Here is a 20579-nt window from a genome sequence, read left to right as displayed (position 1 = left end):
GCTTGTCGTGAAGCAGGACCCACCTGCTAGCGCCTTGCCTTGCCTCCCTTCTCCCCCGCCTTGCTTTTCTCCCTCTCAGTGCCTTGGGTTTACACCATCCAAATAAAGTATTAGTACTTCATTCTTGTTTTAGGCTCTTTTCTAGGTGACTTGGAGGGTAGAGGACATTAGATTGGTGCAGAGAAGAACAAACCCACTGTAACTTCGCCTCCTCCTTACAGAGCTCAGGTGCCAGATACCTTTTATTAAAAGGCCTGTCCTGCTCCTCCCCCTGGGGTTGAGTGTATAATGGCTATCCTGACAACCAGGTAATTCGAACCTCATTTCTGGACTTCTCAGCCAGCCATTTTTCTGACCAGCAAACTAATTGAGAGGAATTTACTCAAGGTCTCAAGTGAGCTCTCAAGTGACAGAGCTGGGATCCCAACCAGGATCTGTCTACTCCAGAGGTACTCCTCTTAACCATGATGCCTTCTACAGATGTTGCCTGTGCTTAGTCGGATGCCAAGCCCTGCTAGGTGATGCCACGGTGAGATGGATCAGGACTGGTTCCTTTGGTCCTGGAACCATTTGGTCTAGGGGCTGAGAGGTCCACCTAGGTGCAGTGACCATGGAGAGGAGGAGCACCTAAAGGGAAGGTCAGAAAGGCATATGTGCCCTGACAAGGCATTGGTGAACCCACAGGACCATGCTCGGCCAACTGAGCCACACTGGCCAGGCTCAGCAAATATTTTTAAGTCTGCAATTCAGAGCTGTGGGGATTCATGGTGGATGGCATGGAAACAACTGTGTCAGGGAAGAAGACTTCTCGAGGAGGTGCCGGAGCCAGACCTGAAGAGCTCCTGGGGCTTAGCCAGACTTGCCATATCCTGGATGTCCACCCTGGTCATGCTTAGTGCCGGACACTAAGAACTCAGAACATGATGGTGCCCGCTGTAGGGCAGAAAGATAACGGACAGCAATTCTGAAATGCTGCCAAGGCAAAGAGCTGAATCTCTGTAGGCTCGAACTTATTCTGGGCAGCTGGGGAAGTCTTGAGCCTTAGCTATGCCTGCCCTCTCTCCCCACCTTAACTATTCTGCATGGCCACCTTGGTCTGTTCTAATGGCCCCAGTGTACCTGGGCCTGGCCTCCAGGTGTCCTCCACCCAAATTCCAAGTGGATATGATATTTTTTTAAAAGTAGGGACAAGAGGGTGCTCATTTGTGACCCAATTACTGGCCACAAGGACTTGGGTTTCCAGTAACTTTTATTCCCACCTGGGCACTAGGTCCTTTCCATGGTGAGGGGGTGATTGGAAGAGGAGAAATCAATCTATCCTTTAACCAGTGATTACCCTATCTATGCCAGGTTGGGCTAAGCCTTTCCCAGTATTCTCTTGTTCAACATAAGGGTGAGAAAGGTGCATAGACTTTGAATCCTGCCATTTCCTGGCTGTGCGGTCTGGGGCAATTATCTGTTGTTGCTGATAGCAAGTGGGCAAGATTGGAGTCAAACGAAAACGATGATCACATTTAAAAAATGGTTTCTTTGACTGCCTTAAGGGAAAGGAAGGGTTTCAGTGTTCCAGGTGGCAGTTGAAGGAGGCCTGGATGAGGGTGTGGAAGTGGAAGATTAGAAAGATTTAGGAGTGATTATGGGATTTGGTTGAGGGCATGGTCAAGGATGACTCCTGGGTTTTTGGCTTGTGTTATAGGTAGCACAGAAGAATGGACAAACTTTATTAATTCATTCCTATTTTTTTGATGTTATATATGCAAAAAGTATTTTGTAAATATGCAATTTAAAGAATAATATTAAAACTTATCTACCCTTTTATGTCACTTGAGAAAAAGTAGATACTAAATACGTTTGAAGCCTTTGAGCATCCCCTCTCTAATCACATCCCCCCCATCCTCCATAGAGATAACCTCTATCCTGAATTTTGGTTAATTTTGCCTTTGCTTTTTTTTTTTTTTTAAATCTTTTTTATTGAAAGTATTACATATGTTTGGTTTTGCTTTTACCATATATGTATCGAACCTTAAACAATATAGTGATTAGTTTAATGTGGTTTGAACTCTGTTTATTCTGTTTGGGATTCATTGATCTTCAATCCAAAGGCTTAGCGTCTTAATAAAATTTGTAAAACGTTTGGCTTTTGTTTTATCAGTTGTTGTTTTTTTGTCCCTCCCTTTCTCCTGATACATAGTCTGTTCATACAATAGACTGCTTGATATTGTTCCACAGGTTACTGATGCTCTGTCCAGCTTTTCAGTCTTTTTTTGTTTCATTCTAGCTATCTGTAAGCTAACTGGTCTTTTCTTCTGCAGTGTCTCATCAGTTCCAAAACTTGTGTTTTTCATTTCAGATACTGTATTTTTTATCTCTAGCAAAAGGTCTGGACCTTTTTATATTTTCCACTTCTATCATTATCACAGTCATACTTTCCTCTATATTCTTGAACATATGAAACATAACGTTACAATAGCTATTTTAATGCCCCCAAATGCTAAGGCATGTTTGTTATTTCTGGGTCTGTATCAGTTGATTGATTTTTATCCTGGTAATTGTCCTTATTTTCCTGCTTCTTTGAATGGTAGATACATTTTTGCTGGATGCCAGACAATTGTGAATTTGCATGGTTGGTTTTTTTGTTTTGTTTGTTTTAAAATATATTTTTATTGATTTCAGAGAGGAAGGAAGAGGGGGAGATAGAAACACCCATGATGAGAGAAAATCATGGATCGGCTGCCTCCTGCAAGTCCCCCACTGTGCCCTTGACCAGAATTGAACCTGGGACACTTCAGTTTCCAGGCCGACGCTCTATCCACTGAGCCAAACTGGCTAGGGCAAGGGTTTTGTTTTATTCCTTTAAATAGTGTTAGCTTTTACTTCTGGCATGCCTTTTCTTAAGAGTTTGTTGGATCACTTTGAAGCTTACTTTTTTTCCCTTAGGACATTTTTATTTATATGCGCCTTTTAATCGTTTTTTATTTATTTGTTTATTTATTTTTAGGACAGGATCCAAACCTCCTTTTTTTTCTAGGGCTAATTTAACCCACTACTAAGGTAAAACTCTGAGGATTTCTGCCTGATCTGTATATTTACATTCTGGCTAGTGGAAACGAACTTTTCCCACCCTATGTGAACTCCAGAAATTGAACTGCCTACTTCTTTTCAGAGATCTTTCTCTTAGTCTTGGGTAATTCTCAGGCTTTGTCAGGACTCAAAGACTCACAGGGAGACCTCTCAAGATCTTGAGCGTACTCTCTTTGCAAAACTCTATCCCTTCAAGTGTTCTGCCTCATAAATTCTAGCCACCTTAGTCTTCTCAACTTCTGTCTCTGTCTCCTGAACTCAGATTTTCATGCTCTGTTTCTGGAAATGGAGCATTACAGGAACTCCAATCCTGCTCTGCATCCAGTAGCTGCTGGGCTGCTAGTTTCGCTGTGACTGCAGACTGGTGGTTTCCAAAGCTACTATGGAGCTAGAGTAGATGGGAATAGGACAAGATGAAATATAAAACTCATTGTTCTTGATATTCAAACATTTTTCTTGAATAAATGCAGAGAGTGCCTGAGAAGGCACATGGGTATTTCTTTATTGTCAGCTGAATCCAGTAGCATTGGCGAAGCCATGTCCTGGAAACACGCTTTGCCAAAAGGCAGGAGTGTTGTCAGCTTGACCTTCAGCCCAGGTGCCAGGGGGTGGGTTTTATTATTCAAATCCATCCAAGCACCAGGAATGAATATGACTCAGGCCCACCCAAGAATGCACATAATCTCCTTTGTCTTGACTTTTAGTAAAACGTCCTGTTTTTTGCTGTATAAAATAAACACGCTGTATTGGCTCTGGGTCCCTGTCCCTGTCTCTCCATCAGAGGACAGTGGTCCCACCCGGCCTCAGCTTTTTCCTTCCAACTCTGTCTGTCTCTTTCATTTTCACAATCCCCAGCAGCCCCTACTCAGGAACCAGATCGCACTCTAGCCATGCTGGATGCGGAAAAGAGAGAAATATTCACAAATAAATGCTCCCTCGATTGCTGTGAGCCTTTGATTAATTTCCTGAGTTCTAAAAAAGATGATTCTAACAATTTTGCCAGTATTCTCATTGCTCATATGGAGGAGAAAAAATTTGGAGGTCCCTACTCCACCACTTTCACTTTCATTGTAGGTTTAATTTACACTTTTCAAAATATGAATGATAATTAGATTTCTTTTCATATATTTATGGACTATTAAGTTATTTTTTATGATTGTCCATTTTTTAAAAAATTAAATCTTTATTGTTCAGATTATTAGTTGTTCCCCCCCCCACCCTCCCCCCTCCCCACACTGTCCTCATCCATAGGTGCACGATTTTTGTCCAGTCTCTCCCATCCCCCACACCCCTTTCCCCCCCAAGAATAGTCAGTCCACTCCCTTTCTATGCCCCGATTCTATTATAATCACTGGTTTATTTTGTTCATCAGATTATTTATTCACTTGATTTTTAGATTCACTTGTTGATAAATGTGTATCTTTACCTTTTTCTTCTTCTTCCTCTTCTTAAAGGATTCCTTTTAGCATTTCATATAATACTGGTTTGGTGGTGATGAACTCCTTTAGCTTTTCCTTATCTGTGAAGCTCTTTATCTGACCTTCAATTCTGAATGGTAGCTTTGCTAGGTAAAGTAATCTTGGTTGTAGGTTCTTGCTATTCATCACTTTGAATATTTCTTGCCACTCCCTTCTGGTCTGCAAAGTTTCTGTTGAGAAATCAGCTGTAGGGAACTGACTGTTTTTTCTTTTGCTGCTTTTAATATTCTCTTTGTCTTTTGCTCTTGGCATTTTAATTATGATGTATCTTGGTGTGGTCCTATTTGGATTCCTTTTGTTTGGGGTTCTCTGTGCTTCCTGGACTTGGAAGTCTATTTCTTTCACCAGGTGGGGGAAGTTTTCTGTCATTATATCTTCAAATAGGTTTTCAATATCTTGCTCTCTCTCTTCTTCTGCACCCCTATAATTCGGATGTTGGTACGCTTGAAGTTATCCCAGAGGCTCCTTACACTATCTTCATATTTTTGGAATCTTTTTTCTTTTTGTTTTTCCGGTTAGGTGTTTTTTGCTTCTTCATACTTCAAATCTTTGACTTGATTCTTGCAATCCTCTAGACTGCTGTTGGAACTCTGCATAGTATTCTTTATTTCAGTCAGTGTATGCTTAATTTCTAGTTGGTCCTTTTTCATAACCTCAAGGGTCTCACTAGATTTCTTGAGGGTCTCACTACATTTATCGGTGGTCTCACCAGACTTTTTGAGGGTCTTACTAAATTTATGGGAGATTTCTAGAAAGTTCTTGAAAAACCTTATAAGTGTGGTTTTCAACTCTATATCCAGTAGTTTGCTTTCCTCCATTTCTGTCATTTGTGATCTGTTTCTTTGTCTCCGCATTTTTTATGCTTCCCTGTGTTAGTAGAGTGGCTTTGTGTGCTAGGTGTCCTATAGGGCCCAGTGGCTCAGCCTCCCCAATTACCTGAGGTGGACACTCTCGGTGCATCCTTTGTGGGCTTTGTGCACAGTCTTGTTGTAGTTAAGCCTTGATTGTTGTAGGTATCACTGGGAGGAATTGACCTCCAGGCCAATTGGTTGTGAGAATCAGCTGTGCCTATGGTGGGAGAACTTCTGTGCTGAAGACACCCTTCTGGGGCAAGACTTGCTTCAGTGGGGCTTTGGTGCTCACTGAGTCTGCCCCCTGAGTGTGTCCCTTATGGATCTGAGGAGTTGTAATCTGGATGGTCCCACTCTGACCACTGGGTACACTGGCTCTTGGATCTAAGGTGGTGCTGATTTAGCCCCCGCCTGAGGCTACCCAGCAGGAGCTACGAAGAGATCTGCAGATTCCCCTTCCTTGTTTGGGGTTTGGAGGTGCCCTAATGAGGCCCAGCTGTGAAGCAATGCAAGCTGCTGTGGGGCCTTGGGCCTTCTTTTGGAAGTTCTGGGTCTGTCTGGCCCAGCTGCAGTTTGTTAGGTAATTTTCAGATTGCAAAGGGCCAGAGCATTCCTATGCAAAAGCCTCTGCTGCAGCCTGGGTGGGGCGGGGTCTCAGGGAATCAACAGGGCAGAGCAAGCAGCTATGGCTGATCCTCAGCCCTGCCCTAAGGGGCTCCGAGTCTCAGTGTTCCGGTAATCGCTGCAAGCACCTTTGAGAGAAAGCCGCCCTTGAGTTCTGAGTTCTGCCTGTTGCCAGACAATCCAGTTTCTCCCTGTATGAGTCTAGGTCCCCAGAGACTCACCCGAAACTGGAGTTCAGAGCAGTCGGGGGCTTGTGACTCCCTCCTGATTCAAAAAGACAGCCGCGTCCTCAGTTGCCAGGCCTTGCTGCATGCGCCTCTGTACTTCTGCACTTCCGCACCTCCTCTGAGTCTCAGTGTGCTTTTCTCTTTCCTTCTAGTTGTAGAATTCCCACTCAGTCAGCCTTCCTGTAGTTCTGGATGATGTCCGTTTTGTCTTTTAGTTGTATATTTGAAGTTGTTGTGAGAGGCAGCAATTTCCAGTGTTTACCTATGCCGCCATCTTGGTTTCCCCAGATTGTCCGTTTTTTTCCATCTGGGTTTTGATGTATTTTTCTCTCAGTTTTTAAGAATTTGCCAGTTGTCTTGATGTTATCTACCATCTATATTTTAAATCCTCACCTGAGGATATGTTTTTATTGATTCTTAGAGAGAGAGAAAGGGAGAAACATTGATCCTTTGTTTCCTACATGTGCCTGGACTGGGGATCAAACCTACAATCTAGGTGTGTGCCCTGACCTGGAATCAAACCCTCCACCTTTCTGGTGTATAGGATGGCACTCCAACCAGTCGAGCCACCCAGCCAGGGCTAGCTAGCTATATTTTTTCCCATGTGACAGATGTATATTTATATTTATAATTTTACCAGTCCTCTTTTATCGCACCTGGATGTGGTGGGCTGTTTCTGTTTCCCGCGACCCGCACGGGAAAACGACAGGTTCTTGAGCGGAGGAGCTGGGGACTAAGAAATTAAAGAAAGACCAAGGTGCAGAAATAGATTTTAAGCTGGGGCCAGGTGGGCACCATCCTCTCTGATGGAGAGGTGGCAAAGCGGCTGAGCCACACAGCAGGTTTATTTTAAAGGCCTAGATTTACATATCTAGTTCCGCCCCTGCCTGATTAACATGTCCAGCCTTATTGGGGAAGCATGTTCCTAGGGTGTGGCTCTACCTAAGCTCTGAGTTCAGCTGACAATAATTATAAGAAAATGCCTAGGTGCCTCCCAGGTGGCCCTCTACATCTCCCCTGTTTTTGTTTTTTAAGCTACTATAATAAAAGTAAAATTTTAAACATTAATAGTAGGGCTCTAGAATTAAAACAATTGCAAACAATGCAAATGCAAAAACTAAACTACATACATGTTATCATTTTCACAATTTGAATGTCAAGAACAAAACTGGCAATTAAATAATAACAAAACAATGCCAAGGCAAAACAACAACATGAGAAATCAGAACTATGGACCTATTAACATTTTTGCTACTAAATGAAAAAAAGTGTCTCTTTTGCTGCTGGTGTATATTTACTCAGAGTCCTTGGACTTGGCTGCGCAAGACTTTGCAGAAGACTGGCAGCTAACAGAAGCTAGCATGAGTCTTTTCCACAATCTGTTGCGCTTCAGTCATTAATTTCTTCAGATGACTCCATATTGGCACAACAGTCCCTTGCGTCTTTCAGTTTTCTTCTTCTTCCCCTTTGCTGTCATTAGGGCAGTACTTAGTCCTTTTGAGTGAATGGACACAGGAGCTTGTCTGAGTCCATTGTGGTGACGGATGTAACGCTCTGGCACCCGAATTGGCTGCATTGCTCCTTCTTCCTTGCTCTTGGTCCTGGGGAACCAGCTGCAATGCACAGGTGCTGACTGCTATCATGACAAGGCGTCTTCACCATCTCCATCTTTGAACTGTCTCTCCTGTCTTTGTGGCTGGAGCAATCTGGTCAGTTGGGATCTGTTGTTGCAGGAATCCACATGGTCTTGAAGCTGTTCTCTGAAAGTATACAAACATATTCTTGACCAAAGGTTAAAGGGAAAACCTTACTTGGGGTTTTTTCTTTGAAATGATCTTCTCCTGGCTTTCCCTGACATCATGTGTTTTTTCTGGGTGTCTCACTGTTAGCATTAAATAAAAAATTTTATCTAAACGTAATATAGTTATAGGATATTTTTCTTTACATGGTATTTTTCCACTATCCCCCCTTTTTGATTTAATTATTAGGAGGCCTTTTGGAAAGCTTACAATGCAGTCTAGATGACTTTAAATTCCAACCTTTTGCACAAAAATATGACTGCTTTAGGTTCATAGCATGTTAAGCAATTTTATCATGAAATGAAAATTTTGGTTAATACCTTTTGAATAATTACTTATTTCAAATTAGCCAAATTTAATTTGAAAACTTGACAACTATTTTACTGTCAAATTTAATATTTTAACAATAATCTTAATTTGCACTGTGAATATTAATTGAAAGGATCACTTTACGTCCTTGAGGAGGCTTAAGAATTCCTGTTGTTAGGTAGATTTAAATTTAGGTTCTGTTAGCTAAGCCTTCATTTTTCTGGGTACCATTTTCAGCTGGACCAAGTCTCTTCTGTTATTTGGTTCCTGATCTGGGCTGGGCATGGGAAGCAAGAAGTAGCCATGGGGACAGGAGACCTTCCTCAGAAGGGGCGAGTGTTCAAGTCCCTGCACCATTGGGGGAGGTGAGGATCTGTGCCCCACCTCTGTTGAACCCCAAGTTTTCTCCTACTGGCGCCCGGCTGTGCCTGTCTCAGGTCGCCCCACCCTGTGGGGTCTTACCCATCATTGACTACCAGCCATACTCTCTGGGTCAAGTAGGGTGATGTGAGATTCAGTTCTGTCTCCTTGGTAGTCTATGTCCCGCTGGCCTCCATGCCCAGCAATTGCCTTTGGATCCCCCCGCCCCCCCCCCCGCACCCCACCTGCTGGCGGGCTCGGCATGGATCATAGGGAATCCAGGAGAGGGCCCAGCTTACGCCATTGGGCAAGAGACAGATCCATGGTACCAGCTTTTCATGATCTCAGTTTGAACGGAGAGCTCAGATAACAGCTGTAGACAATTGGAATCCTCTTGGCAAAAAAGATCAAGAGAGGTCAATACAGAATGCTTAAGTGCCTTCCCAGGGGGGAATAAATCCTTTTATGTCCTTAAACATTAAATTGTTGCCAAACATTTAAAGAATTAATTTGTAAGTTTGTTTGGGATAAATGCACAATGTACTGTTTTAAAGTGTCAAAATTATTAATGAAACTTGTAGAATAATACCATGTAAGAATATTCTTTGCTCTAGGTCATGACAACTTAATTTTAAACTCAAGGTTTGGAATGAGGAACCTAGTTTGAAAAAAAAGGTAATTTACAGCCAAATTACAGTTTTGGGTAAACACATTATCTAGAGTCCTTGGGTAACTTAGGTTAAACTTAGGCATGTTATCTAAATTACAGTTTTGGGTCTAGAACCCTTGGGTGACCTGGGTTAAACTTAGGCACTTTATCTAAATTACAGTTTTGGGTATCCAGAACACTGAGTTGACACATTAACTGGAGCTCTCTAACCTTGGGATAGCTGTGCTGTCCTTCCCAGGTAAAGAAAAAATGTGCCTTTTACTAGGATTCAATTGCTTACAAGGACAGTAATTTAAGTAAGTATTTTTTTTTTTTTTAAAAAAAGGCAAAGCAAGTAAATCTAGTATTTAGTATACTTCTGATTCACAAGGGGCAAATGCTGCCCCACCTCCAGCCTAATTTTAAAATGTAGTAGCAAGGAGCTTTTGTTATTTCAAATTATATCTTAAAATTCCACTGCTGTATTTTAAGAAATATTAAACAAAATAACTTGTTTTGCCCTTTCTAGAGGCAAAAACTTAAAATATACACTTATTAATTTTTATTTGATAAAGCTTTCCATGTGATTTCAAGTATATTAAATTTGGTTAAATTAAAAAAATCCTTTAAAAAGAGAGAATAAACGTCTATTTTTTATTTTATTTTTTTAAAATATATTTTATTGATTTTTTACAGAGAGGAAGGGAGAGAGATAGAGAGTCAGAAACATTGATGAGAAACATTGATCAGCTGCCTCCTGCACATCTCCTACTGGGGATGTGCCTGCAACCCAAGTACATGCCCTTGACCAGAATCGAACCTGGGACCCCTCAGTCCGCAGGCCGACGCTCTATCCACTGAGCCAAACTGGTTTCGGCGAGAATAAACTTTTAAAAACATTTCAGGGCCCGTGAAATTTCTCAAAGTCATTTCTTGGTTATAGTTTTGAAATCCAACTTGAAAGACCATCAAATATATATATATAATTTAGAAATTATATACTTCTTATAATTATCAAGAGATATCAATTAAATTTAAACTGGGTTTTAAAATTTCAGTTGGGATCACAAAAATTGGATTACTGCTATCAGTTCCTTTTAAATACTTTGACATAAGCTATTTAACTTTTGTTTAGGGAGGGAACATATAACCTTTAATTGTCCTTAGTTTAAGGAAAGTAGGGTTTTCTAGATTTAAGAGTTTAGAAAAATGACTTAGCCTTTTAAAGGAATACAAGCTCTATTGTCGGCCCTTATAAAGCCAACTGCTCAAAACATTGGTCTATCATATCACTTAAATTATATTAAGACTGTGATTGCTAACTTTATTAAGCATTAAAAATATCTTCTTAAAAATAGTATTAAATAAATCCTTGAAGCAAGCACACTTTCTGCCCCCATTCACATTTCCATAATAAAACTCCGCCTTAAAGCTCCACCCCTGAAATTCCATCCTGCCTCAGTGAGAAGACATTCCTTTTTGGCTAAATCAGAGGGAGGGGCCTTTGCTGTTTCTAGATGGCGGCCCCCAGGGGAGCGGCAGGCCATGTGGCTGACATGGCGGTTGCCAAGTCACGGAGCCCAAAATTGTGGCTGTCTACACTGTTCTTTGACAGAGCAAACCAAAATCCCTAAAAGATAGATGACCAACATTATATTGTAGACAAACAGAAATCTCATTAGCTGTTTATACCCTTTATAATTATCTTAAAGAATATCAATCAAATTTAAACTGGTTTTTGAATTAAAAAATTTTCAGTTGAGATCATAAAATTAATCCTACCTTTTAAATCAGTCCAAGAAGTAACATATTTTGAATTTCTAATTATTTAAGAGAAAACACATTTTATTTTTTCAAAAACAAGTTATACTTTAGATATTTAATTAATTTCTCCCGATTCAATTTGCACTTTAAACTTTTAGAGCTTACAAGTCAAATATTAGCAGTTCTTTGATTAACTACATTTTTATATTTTTAAGAATAAATTTTAAAATCTAATAGTTAACTTTAAACCATGTTTTTACTGCCCTGGGAAACTGAGAAGCACACTTGTAGGTATTAAAAAATGACTACTGGCGGAAAGCTGATTTCAAAGGGGCCACCTTTTGGCCGCTTGACCTTTTCTGGGAAGGTCGGCCAGCAAAAGGTGTAGCCATTGAAATGCAAATTTAGCATTCCTAAAGATGGCTGCTGGCGGGAATTGGATTACCTGAATCGCCTTGGGAAACCAGCCTGTATTTCTTTCTCAGGTTCATCTCCGCCATTTTTAAGGCCAAAACAGTCTCGGGTTTTTATTCTGTACACAGCAAAAGGTCAAGTTCAGCTCAAAACTATGCACACTCGTTTTTAAACTGGCCTTTTCCCTTTACATGTGCACAGAAATCCCGGATACATTTATGAATTTGTAAAAGCTTTAAGTCATTAGCTGGAAAAAAGGATAAAGATGGCGAAGATGAAGCGAAGAAGTGGCTTTCTTGGGGAGTGGCGTCCATATTGGATGGCCATGTGAGCTTCCCCCACCTCCTTGTTTCTTAGGGGGAAGATTCAGTAATGGTCTGGCATTTACTCCTTTTATTTTATTTATTTTTCAATTTTTATTTATTTATATTTTTTTTAAGGAAAGAAAAGATTTTTTTAGGTAAAGAATCATTGGCAGTTGCTGAGAAATTCCTTTATTCCTTTTCTACTTGGTTACAAGTAGTTTACACGTGGAGGCAGAGGAAGTGTGGATGGTATTCTTAGAGACTCGCACCCTTCCACTCCAGGCTGTAAGGCCATGGCTGCACCCCACTTAGACATTTTTAAGCTCTCCTGTGCTGAATCAAGGCCATCGCCAATTAAAATAGGAATTTTCTCTGGACTTTTTGCTGATTATTGGTCACACAACTGCTTTCTAACCTTTCCCCAGGTTTCATCAACAAAGCTTAAGAAAGAAATCAAGAATTTGACTACAATTAACAGAACATCCTCGTGCTTTAAGCATACTTTTAAGTATTTGAGAGTAGAGATCTCTTTCCCGAGACCCTGAATTACCCATATTTTACACCCGGTTGATTCAATTCACACAATACACTCCTTACCTTCAATCTGTCGTGTGCACACTTCCAGGAGCGACCCCCTCGCTTTCTTCTCTTGCCTCCTTACTCAATCCCTGTTCTGCGCGCCAAATGTGGTGGGCTGTTTCTGTTTCCCGCGACCCGCACGGAAAACGACAGGTTCTTGAGCGGAGGGGCTGGGGATTAAGAAATTAAAGAAAGACCAAGATGCAGAAATAGATCTTAAGCTGGGGCCAGGTGGGCACCATCCTCTCTGATGGAGAGGCGGCAAAGCAGCTGAGCCACACAGCAGGTTTATTTTAAAGGCCTAGATTTACATATCTAGTTCCGCCCCTGCCTGATTAACATGTCCAGCCTTATTGGGGAAGCATGTTCCTAGGGTGTGGCTCTGCCTAAGCTCTGAGTTCAGCTGACAATAATTATAAGAAAATGCCTAGGTGCCTCCCAGGTGGCCCTCTACACCTGGATTCTTTTTCCTTCCTCTCAACAAATTGATGAAGTGAGCAGGGTGGCCAATTGAGCACAAAGCTGTTCTGGAAGAATAAAAAGCCTGAGGTCCCAAGGACACTCTCAGTCATGCCAGTGGGCCTTTGTGAGTGCGGGTGAGTTGCAGACATTTTTTATTCCAAGGGGAACCATTGGTCCTCTTTATCCTCAGATTCCTGTCTGGGTTCACCCAGTGGGTCAAGTTAGAAATCCAACATAGGGACTCAAGGAAAACTACAGAAGCAGTTCTCTGGCTGCTGTTCATGGTCCTACAGCAGTGGGACCAGAAACTGTCAGAAGCCTCACATGCTGAATTGCATCTAATAACTACTGGCTCTAAGCAGGTCCCTGGGACCCAGGGCATCCTGCGACGCTGCGTGGTGGTATGACTCATGCCTTCAGTGAGAGTGTAGTCTCTTGGAATCATTAAGAGATCTTTAGTGACTTGGATAGTTTGCTTCCATAATGAAAAATATCATTTTGTTAAACTCAGTGATGGAGAGCAGTGCCTTATGGAGTACATTACTACAGAAACCTGCTTTCGAAGGAGCCCTGGCAGTGGCCACTTTGCCCCAGGAGGAAGAGGAAGAGGTGGATGAGAGAGTGTGAATATCTAAAACCTTCTTTCTCAGTAGGTACTATTTGACTCTGAAGGTTTGGCTCATCCGTGACAAGTTTCTTGTTTGGACCACACTTGCAGAGGCTCTAGCATTCCTGCAAACCATCCTTGTGGTCCCTTCGGTCCACAGCAGTGGTTCTCAACCTGTGGGTCACAACCCCTTTGGGGGTCAAGCGAACCTTTCACAGGGGTAGCCTAAGACCATCCTGCATATCAGATATTTACATTACGATTCATAACAATAGCAACATTACAGTTATGAAGTAGCAAAAATAATTTTATGGGGAGAAACCAAGATGGCGGCATAGGTAAACACCGGAAATTGCTGCCTCACACAACAAATTCAAAAATACAAAACGGACATCACCCAGAACCACAGGAAGGCTGGATGAGTGGAAATTCTACAACTAGAAGGAAAGAGAAAAGCACACTGAGACTCAGAGGAGGTGCAGAAGTAAAGTGAAGAGGTACAAAGGTGATGGTGGAAAGGGCTGGCAACTGAGGACATGGTTGTCTTTTTCAATCGGGAGGGAGACACAACCTCCTGACTGCTCTGAACTCCAGTTCCGGGCGAGTCTCTGGGGATCCAGACTCATATGGGGAGAAACTGGACTGTCTGGCATCGGTCGGAACTCCAGGGCAGCTTCCTCTTTTTGATTGATTTATTTATTTTTATATTGCTTAAAGTATTACAAAGAGTATTACATATGTCTCCTTTTTCCCCCCACCCTTGACAATCCCCTGGCCTCCCCTACCCCCCAGTGTCTTTTGTCCATTGGTTATGCTTATATGCATGCATATAAGTCCTTCAGTTGATTTCTTATCCCCCTCCCCTTCTGCCCCCCTACCCTTCCTGGCCTTCCCACTGCAGTTTGACAATCTGTTTGAGGAAGCTCTGCCTCTGTACCTATTTTTGTTCATAAGTTTATAATGGTCTTTATTATCCATGAATGAGTGAGATCATGTGGTATTTTTCCTTCATTGACTGGCTTGTTTCACTTAGCATAATGCTCTCCAGTTCCATCCATGCTGTTGCAAATGGTAAGAGTTCCTTCTTTTTTACAGCAGCATAGTATTCCATCGTGTAGATGTACCACAGCTTTCTAATCCATTCATCTACTGATGGGCACTTAGGCTGTTTCCAGATCTTAGCTATGGTGAATTGTGCTGCTATGAACATAGGGGTGCATAGATCCTTTCTGATTGGTGTTTCTGGTTTCTTGGGATATATTCCTAGAAGTGGGATCACAGGATCAAATGGGAGTTCCATTTTTAGTTTTTTGAGGAAACTCCATACTGTCTTCTAGAGTGGCTGCACCAGTCTGCATTCCCACCAGCAGTGCACGAGTGTTCCTTTTTCTCCACATCCTCTCCAGCACTTGTCATTTGTTGATTTGTTGATGATAGCCATTCTGACAGGTGTGAGATGGTACCTCGTTGTTTTGATTTGCATCTCTCGGATGATTAGTGACTTGAGCATGTCTTCATATGTCTCTTGGCTTTCTGAATGTCCTCTTTTAAAAGGTGTCTATTTAGGTCCTTTGCCCATTTTTTTTATTGGATTGTTTATCTTCCTTTTATCGAGTTGTATGAGTTCCCTATAAATTTTGGAGATTAGGCCCTTATCAGATATGACATTGGCAAATATGTTCTCCCTTGTAGTGGGCTTTCTTGTTGTTTTGTTGATGGTTTCTTTTGCTGTGCAGAAGCTTTTTATTTTGATGTAGTCCCATTTGTTCATTTTCTCTTTAGTTTCTAGTGCCCTAGGAGCTGTATCAGTGAAGAAATTGCTTCGGCATGTGTCTGAGATTTTGTTGCCTTTGGATTCTTCTAGAATTTTTATGGTTTCCCGTCCTATATTTAAGTCCTTTATCCATTTTGAGTTTATTTTTGTGTATGGTGTAAGTTGGTGGTCTAGTTTCATTTTCTTGCATGTATCTGTCCAACTTTCCCAACACCATTTATTGAAGAGACTATCTTGACTCCATTGTATGTTCTTGCCTCCTTTATCAAATATTAATTGAGCATATTGGTTCGGGCTGATTTCTGGGTTCTCTATTCTATTCCATTGATCTATATATCTGTTCTTGTGCCAGTACCAGGCAGTTTTGAGAACAGTGGCTTTGTAATACAGCTTGATATCTGGTATTGAGATCCCACCTACTTTGTTCTTTCTCAGGATCACTGCAGCTATTCGGGGTCATTTTTTATTTCAGATGAATTTTTGGAGCGTTCGTTCTAGATCTGTAAAATATGCCATTGGTATTTTAATGGGAAGTGCATTGAATTTATAGATTGCTTTGGGTAGTATGGACATTTTAATGATGTTGATTCTACTAATCCATGAACACGGTATGTTCTTCCATCTGTTTATGTCTTCCTCTATCTCTTTTTTCAACGTCCTGTAGTTTTCTGAGTAGAGGTCTTTTACCTCTTTAGTTAAGTTTATTCTTAGGTAGCTTAATTTTTTTGGTGCGATGGTAAATGGGATTGTTTTTTTTAGTCTCTCTTTCTGCAAGTTCACTATTGGTGTATAGAAATGCCTTAGATTTCTTGGGGTTAATTTTGTATTCTGCTACATTGCCAAATTCATGTATTAAGTCTAGTAGTTTTTTGATGGAGTCCTTAGGGTTTTGTATGTATAATATCATGTCATCTGCAAATAAGGACAGTTTTACTTCCTCTTTTCCAATTTGGATGACTTTTATTTCTTCTTCTTGTCTAATTGCAATGGCTAATACTTCCAGTACTATGTTGAACAGAAGTAGTGAGAGTGGGCATCCCTGTCTTGTTCCTGTCCTTAGAGGAAATGGTGTTAGTTTTTGTCCATTGAGTATGATATTGGTTGTAGGCTTGTCATATATGGCTTTTATTATGTTGTGGTATGATCCTTCTATTCCCACCTTGCTGAGAGTTTTTACCAAAAATGGGTGTTGGATTTTGTCAAACGCTTTTCTGCATCAATTGATATGAGCATGTGGTTTTTTTTCTTTCAGTTTGTTTATGTGATGTATCACGTTTATTGATTTGCGGATATTGTACCATCCTTGCATCCCTGGAATAAATCCTACTTGGGCATGGTGTATGATCTTTCTGATGTACTGCTGGATCCGATTTGCTAAGATTTTGTTGAGGATTTTGGCATCTATGTTCATGAGGGATATTGGCCTGTGATTCTCTTTCATTGTGTTGTCTTTACCTGGTTTTGGTATTAGGGTGATGCTGGCTTCATAGAATGAGCTTGGAAGTGTTCCTTCCTCTTGGATTTTTTGTAGTAGTCTGAGGAGGATAGGTTTTAGTTCTTCCTTGAATGTTTGGTAAAACTCCCCTGTGAAGCCATCTGGCCCTGGGCTTTTGTTTGCTGGAAGCTTTTTGATGACTGCTTCAATTTCTTCCATAGTTATTGGCCTATTGAGATTTTTAGATTCTTCCTGATTGAGTTTTGGAATGTTGTATTTTTCTAGGAATTCTTCCATTTCCTGCAGGTTGTCTAGTTTGTTGGAGTAGCGCTGTCCATAGTATTGTTTAACAATCATTTGTATTTCTGTGGGGTCTGTTGTTAGTTCGCCTCTATCATTTCTGATTTTGTTTATTTGGGTCCTCTCTCTTTGCTTCTTGGTGAGCCTGGCTAGAGGTTTGTCAATCTTGTTTATCCTTTCAAAGAACCAGCTCTTGGTTTCATTGATTTTCTGTATTGTCTTTTTGGTCTCTATGTCATTTATTTCTGCTCTAATCTTTATTATCTCCTTCCTTCTGCTCACTCTGGGGTTTTCTTGTTGCTTTCTTTCTAATTCTTTGAGATGTAGAGTTAGATGATTTACTACCATTTTTTCTTGTTTTTTTTTTGAGATAGGCCTGTAGAGCTATAAATTTCCCTCTCAGGACTGCTTTCATTGTGTCCCATAGGTTTTGGATTGTTGTGTTTTCATTGTCATTAGTTTCCAGGATGTTTTTAATTTCTTCTTTGATCTCATTGGTAACCTAATCAATATTTAATAACTTGCTATTCAGCTTCCAAGTGTTTGAGTATTTTGGGTTGTTTTTATTGTAGTTTATTTCTAATATTATGCCATCATGGTCTGAGAAGATGCTTGGTATGATTTCAATCCTCTTGAATTTGGGGAGACTTTGTTTGTGACCCAGTATGTGGTCGATTTTTGAATATGTCCCATGAGCACCTGAGAGAAATGTATATTCCATGGCTTTGGAGTGGAGTGTTCTGAAGATGTCAATTAAGTCCATCTGATCTAGTGAGTCATTTAGGATTGCTGTTTCTTTGCTGATTGTCTAGAGCAGCCGTGGGCAAACTACAGCCCAGGGGCCGGATCCGGCCGTGTGAAATGAATAAAACTAAAAAAAAAAAAGACCGTACCCTTTTATGTAATGGTGTTTACTTTGAATTTATATTAGTTCACACAAACACTCCATCCATGCTTTTGTTCTGGCCCTCCGGTCCAGTTTAAGAACCCATTGTGGCCCTCGAGTCAAAAAGTTTGCCCACCCCTGGTCTAGAGGATTTATCCAGTGATGTCAGTGGTGTATTAAAGTCCCCTACTATGATTGTATTGTTGTAGATCTCTCCTTTGATATCTTCCAGAAGTTTTTTTTTTTATGTATTTGGGTGCTCCTGCGTTGGGTGCATATATATTTATCAGGGTTATATCTTCTTGTTGTATTGATCCCTTTAGTATTATGAAGTGGCCTTCCTTATCTCTTGTTATGGCCTTCACTTTGAGGTCTATTTTGTCTGATATAAGTATTGCTACCCCAGCTTTCTTTTCCTTTCCATTTGCCTGAAAGATATTTTTGCATTCCTTCACTTTCAGTCTGTGTGAGTCCCTTCTTCTGAGGTGGGTCTCTTGTAGACAGCAAATGTATGGGTCATGTTTTTATCCATTCAGCCACTCGATGTCTTTTGGTTGGACCATTTAGTCCGTTTACGTTTAAAGTTATTATTGAAAGGTACTTGTTTGTAGCCATTTCTTTTTTTGTGTGGCTGTTTTCTTTCTGAGCTTTTTATTTTATTTTATTTTTTTATTTTATTTTTTTTATTAAATTTTGATTGTTCAGATTACATTTGTTCCTCTTCCCCCCCCCCCCCCCATAACTCCCCTCCTTCCAGTTCCCGCCCCACCCTCCGCCCTCACTCCCCACCCACTGTCCTCATCCATAGGTGCATGATTTTTGTCCAGTCTCTTCCCGAATCTCCCATTCCCCTTACCCCCCCAAAAATAGTCAGTCCATTCCCTTTCTATGTCCCTGATTCATTATAATCACCAGTTCATTCTGTACATCAGATTATTTATTCACTTGATTCTTAGATTCACTTGTTGATAGATGCATGTTTGTTGTTCACAATTTGTATCTTTACCTTTTTCTTCTTCCTCTTCTTAAAGGATACCTTTCAGTATTTCGTATAATACTGGTTTAGTGGTGATGAACTCCTTTAGCTTTTCCTTATCTGTGAAGCTCTTTATCTGACCTTCAATTCTGAATGATAGCTTTGCTGGATAAAGTAATCTTGGTTGTAGGTTCTTGGTATTCAGCACTTTGAATATTTCTTGCCATTCCCTTCTGGCCTGCAAAGTTTCTGTTGAGAAATCAGCTGACAGTCGTATGGGTATTCCCTTGTAGGTAATTGAGTCTCTTTCTCTTGCTGCTTTTAAGATTCTCTCTTTGTCTTTTGCTCTTGGCATTTTAATGATGATGTGTCTTGGTGTGGTCCTCTTTGGATTCCTTTTGTTTGGGGTTCTCTGCGCTTCTTGGACCTGTAAGTCCATTTCTTTCACCAGGTGGGGGAAGTTTTATGCCTTTATTTCTTGAAATAGGTTTTCAATATCTTGCTGTCTTTCATCTTCTGGCACCCCTATTATTCTGATGTTGGTACACTTGAAACTGTCCCAGAGGCTCCTTACACTATCTTCACACTTTCGGATTCTTTTTTCATTTTGCTTTTTCAGTTGGGTGTTTTTTGTCAAATCTTTGGTTTGATTCTTGTGCTCCTCTGGTCTGCTATTGGGTATAATATTCTTTATTTCAGTCCGTGTATGCTTACTTTCTAATTTCTTTATCGTAGCATCGAGGGTCTCATTATTTTTCGTGAGGCTCTGCACAAATTTATGGCAAGCCCTCAAAATTGCGATTCTTAGCTCCATATCCTCCATTTCTGTCATGTTTTTTTGTCTCCGCATCTTTTATGCTTTCTTGGTGCACCCCCTTGTGGTCTTTGTGCGCAGTCTTGTTCTAGCCAAGCCTTAATTGTTGTAGTTAACACTAGAGGGATTTGACCACCAGGCCGACTGGCTGCAGGAAACAGCTGTGTGGAAAACGTCTGCCTTCTGGGGAGGCGCTAATCCAGCCTTTGCCTGAGGCGATCGGCAAATGGCTGTGCGCAGGGTTTGGGCGGGGCGGGATCAACAGGGCGGGCGGAGGGAGCAGTTATGGCCACTCTCAGTCCCGTTCCCAGAGGCTCTGCTTCTCAGAACCCCGGCAGCCGCTGCAAACCTCGGAGAGAAAGCTGCCCTCAGGTTCCAACTGATGCCGGATAATCCCGCTTCTCCCGTTTGAGTCTGAGTCCCTAGAGACTCGCCCGGATCTGGAGCCCAGAGTCTGAGACTCACTCCGACCGAAAACGACAACCACGCCCTCAGCCACCAGCCCGCTTTGCGCGCGCACCTCGGTACCTTTGTATTTTCCACACTGCGCCGCCTCTGAGCCTCGGTTTGCTGTTCTCTTTCCTTCTAGTTGTAGAGTCTCTCTTCAGCCAGCTTTCCTGTGGTTCTGGGTGATGTCCGTTCCGTCTTTTAGTTGTATTTTTGAACTGGTTGTTAGTGGCAGTGGTCTCCGGTGTTTACCTACGCCGCCATCTTGGTCTCCTCTCCTGAGCTTTTTATTTCTTCTTTTTACACCAGTCCCTTTAGCATTTCTTGCATTGCTGGTTTGGTGGTGATAAACTCCCTTAGCCTTTTTTTGTCTGTGAAGCTTCTTATTTCCCCTTCAATTTTGAATGATAGCCTTGCTGGATAGAGTATTCTTGCATT

The sequence above is a fragment of the Myotis yumanensis genome, unplaced genomic scaffold (assembly GCF_028538775.1).
Source record: "Myotis yumanensis isolate MYYU_CA2020_CCGP unplaced genomic scaffold, mMyoYum1.0.hap1 SCAF_2, whole genome shotgun sequence".
Lineage (NCBI taxonomy): Eukaryota > Metazoa > Chordata > Mammalia > Chiroptera > Vespertilionidae > Myotis > Myotis yumanensis.
Note: the sequence above shows the minus strand (reverse complement) of the source record.